This window comes from Durio zibethinus, chromosome 11, assembly GCF_047325235.1.
Source record: "Durio zibethinus cultivar Kanyao isolate XHJ-2024 chromosome 11, ASM4732523v1, whole genome shotgun sequence".
Lineage (NCBI taxonomy): Eukaryota > Viridiplantae > Streptophyta > Magnoliopsida > Malvales > Malvaceae > Durio > Durio zibethinus.
In genome coordinates this window covers 5,005,037-5,009,268 of record NC_143172.1, presented here as the reverse complement: position 1 = coordinate 5,009,268, position 4,232 = coordinate 5,005,037, and the positions used below count along the sequence as shown (strand labels likewise).

Here is a 4,232-nt window from a genome sequence, read left to right as displayed (position 1 = left end):
GGACAAATATCTAGTAATAACTAATAAATTATTATTATCTTCAATTACTTGATTTAATGATCAAATAAAATTTTAAAAAAATATAAGATTAAAGTTCGACCCCAATCACTCTCCCTTTGCTCCCCTTGAAAAAAAAAAAATAGTAAATCATTGCCACTGAAAATAACATGCATGTATTTAACAGTTGAGAGAGGGGTGACTATTTTTAAAAGTAAAAAAAATAATAATAATAAGGTGCATGGAACCGTTTCACAGCACGGGTGCATACAGTTAATAAGAATCTAAGTTCTTAAATCTTGACTACTACATTTATTATTACCATCAAGGAAAAAACATTTTGAAATGTTTTTGTCACGTGAAACAGCACGTGCCTTTTCACAAAAAAACAACAACAACAAAGAACATAAAAGACATAGCTTCGAACACGTCGCCAAACTCGTCCGTCACCGTTAACTGTGACGTGGATATTTAATATTCTTAATCTCAATAATTAACATTCCAAATCATTGAAATTATTTAGCGATAACAAAATTGGAACAGACAAAGGACAAAAACAAAACAAACACAGCCGATATTTTCAGTTCCCGCCGATTCAAAACTTGCCGTAAAACCGACATTACATGAGCAAAACAAATTAGAAACACACTCTCAAATGGCTAACAGAGGATCCGACCCGAACAAATCCCCGATATCTTGGAAATGATCATCGATATGTTGCCAGCTCGACAAGCCACCAAATCCGTACTCCAAATCTCCACCCGAACTGAAAAGTCCGCTCGCGAAATCATCTTTTAAAAATCCTTCGTGTATAGTATTATCGTCGAACAAATCCGGCACTGAACTAAATATTTCACTTTGAATCAAAGAGGAATAATCGGAGAAATCCGTGAAGTTTTCTCTCGTTATGCAGCAAGAAACGCCGAGAGCATCTCGTGGTTCGCTCCCTATTTCCCGCGATTCTTTGACGCTTTGCAAGTCGACTTCGTCCATCGAAACCGAAGGGCAGCAGAGAACGGAAGTCGGAGAGCAAAGGTTAGTGTTGTGAGATTCTCCGTCGGAGTTGTAATCTGAGCTGGATAACGGATTTTGAGTGTTTTTGTCTTGAACTGATTTTTGGGGAGGAGTCGTAAAGTTGGTCAGCGCGTCTGGTCCACGCAGCTGAATAGCCGCGTTGTCATAAACCATTGCTGCTTCTTCGGCGGTATCATAGGTACCTAACCATAACCGTACACGTTTTAGCGGGTCTCTGATCTCAGCCGCCCATTTTCCCCAAGGCCGTTGCCTTACTCCTCTGAACTTCTTCATAGCCGGTTCTTTCGCCGGCGCTTTAGCTTTTGCTTCAGCAGCAGCCGCCGCCCTTTTTCGAGAACTCCTTGACAACGACGACGATTTACTTCTCCAAGCGGCCTCGTTTTGGCCGGGGGATAATGACTCGATGGTTATCTCGTTGATGAATTTCTTGACTCTGTTTCTAGAACGAAGCCGAGTTGTTTGTTCTTCTTCTTCTTCGCTGGAGGAATCAGTGGCGTCAGCATCGGTAACTGAAAGCCGAACAATTCGAGGCTTCATTTCTGGCTGATTTTCGAGTCTGACATTTAACAGTGGTGAAAGGAGCTTGGTTTGATTGCGGTGTTCTGTGTATTTGATTGAAGGAAAAGGGCAATGATCCATTTTCTTTTCTTCTCCGGTTTTCTGGGTTTTCAGATTCTTTCACTTTTTCTCATTGCGAGTGAGAGTGAGAGTGAGAGTAGAAAAGGAGTGAAATAAAAAGGAGTAAGGAGAAAAGAAAAGATTCCTTTGAGACCAGACACGAGGAGAATAAAGGGCTAAAAAAAGGAAAGCTGAAGAAAGAACACGTTAAAGAGAAGCTTGAAATGAAGAGAAATCCACCATTAATCGGTTCAAAGCTTACTCAAAAGTTTATCAAACGACGATAAATTTCAAGGAAAGTTATAAAAAAAAAAAAAAAAAGAGTGTGCTTGAAACAAGCAGTACGGAAAGCACCGATATGGTAAGAACCAGTAATAGAGAGATGGGAGAAAAAAAAAAAAAAAGAAATTTTTATAGGCAAAAAGTTGGGGAAAAAGAAAAGAGAAGATGCTGTAAGCAAATAGCTTTACCGGAAAAGAGATAGAGAATAAATTACCGAAAAATCACCAGACAATGCTTTTCCCAGTCATTTAACAGACCACGAACTTGCTATTTTGGGTAACTTTCAAATCCAAGTCTTAAAAGAAAGTAAGAACCCAAGTAGCTTTCTGACGATACTTTCTCCAGAAAATAAAAGAACGGAAAAAACTCAGAGGAAACTCGAAAAGAGAAAATATATGGAGAGTGAGGAAGAGCACTTTTGATAGATAAGAGAGTAAAGAGCCGGAGAAAAAAATGATGCAGAGATTTGAAGTGTATATGGAAAGTTGAACTGTTTTATAGGATTGCCAAGCCAGCCGAAACTGGCTCACCCGGTTTTAGTGCCAATTTTATTTTATTTTTTAATTTTTTGCTTTTGCTTTTTTGCTTTCTTTATTCTTATGAACTTAAAAAAAAAAAAAAAAAGTAGAGAATTTTTTTTACTGGGGGTGAGAGGGTGGGTCAATCGGCGATTATGAGATTCCGGCGATGCAGAGATATTTTACGAGGCGCCGCAAAATATGTGCAACTAAGATTCGCACGTGGTAGTGGTCCCCAGAACACCAAAAGATCAAGGGAAAGGGTGAACCGAGGATGCTGCTAAGCTAACTAGATTTCTTCTTCAAATCAGGGATTCATGTTACGTGACACCGGACTTTCAGGTCAGTCCCCTCTTTGACTAAAAATAATGGTAAGAAATGGTGGTTAAGGATTATTAATTGCCTCCCTTATTCCTAATAAATCAACCGTTTCTCCTTCATTTTACCTGTCGTTGACATTTAGGTCATTTAAAAGAAGCCATAGATTGATTATTGTTGTATGTATTGTATGTGTGCAGTATTTATTTCCAAAAAACATTTATAAAATATAAAATATAAAGTATATTTTTAATTTTATCTAATATATATTCTATTTTGTTAAATTTTAAATTATATTTTTTTTGGTATCACTGAGATTTATTTAACTCAACAAACCGTTATACAATTGGGAAAAAAAACATGCAGTTTATACAGCTGGAAAATTTTACCATTTACCTAATATTTTTGTCATTTTACAGCTGGGACTAACGTGGCAGGCAACCTTGAACTTGGAGTTTTTTTTTATTTTCTTTTTTTAATTCTTTTACTTATTTAATGACCATGCTAGGGAGTAGCCGGGAGGTGTTTTTGATGAGATTTACACGCATTGAATTGACACGTGGTTTAAAATTATTAGTGCCTATTAGAGTAGCCCACGAGTTTTGATTGGCCTCAACAACCGGTTTTTCCAGTAGTAAATATGGGCCGTCTGATGAGGAGGGGATAATCACAGCGGCAGTCAGTCATAAAAGTAAAAAAAAAAAAATTATGTTGCTTTTGCTGCACCGATTGAACGTACCCACTTTTAATTACGCCACGTGATTATCAATTTTTTTACCTGTTAAGAGAAATTAAGGTGAATTTACCGCGTGCCTCTTTTAAAGTGTTGTCGGGGCAGTTATTTGTTTGAATGTTGTTTTCTCATTCTTTTTTTGCTTCCAAATATTTCAGATGGCAATTAGGGTTGTCTCCTCTATTATTATTATTATTATTTTTTGAATTCAATTTAGCAAAATATGTATGTATGTACGTCCCAAACAAAATTCAAAACTAAGCTACATGAAAAGCATTGGTGCCTGAAATTAATAAGCAGAGCCAAGTGCCTTTATTTACCGTAATAAATTCCCTTTTTTACAATCACCAAAACATTTTAGTGGACTCCTTGTAATTTTATACTGTGCCGACATTACCACAAGCTTTAATTTCATCATTTTGTCCTTCCTACTTGCAACTTGCAACTTGCAACCACCCAAATTACCACTATACCAACTTTTTTGTTTAGTAACTAATTCTTTATTATTGCGAATAATGTTATAGGTATTTTTCTATTTATTTTTACGTTGAGGTAAAATTCATGTAAAAGTTATTAAAATTTAATGCTTGAAAAATATATCACGTGCTTCAATTGTTTTAAATAATATCTATGTTGCTTTATTACTCAACTGTGGTATGTTATTTGTCTTTAAAAAAAAAAAACTTGGATTTTAATGCAAATATGAAGGGTAAATGGGTACAAAACTGTTT

At 36.1% G+C, this 4,232-nt stretch overlaps 1 pseudogene across 1 annotated transcript; it reads right to left on the bottom strand.

Moving 5' to 3' along the window:
- Positions 1–286: 286 nt before the first annotated feature.
- LOC111289932 (ethylene-responsive transcription factor CRF2 pseudogene) lies at positions 287–2,423 on the bottom strand (annotated as a pseudogene). Its single transcript, XR_016346234.1, has one exon. The product of XR_016346234.1 is annotated as an ethylene-responsive transcription factor CRF2 pseudogene (transcript).
- Positions 2,424–4,232: the final 1,809 nt, after the last annotated feature.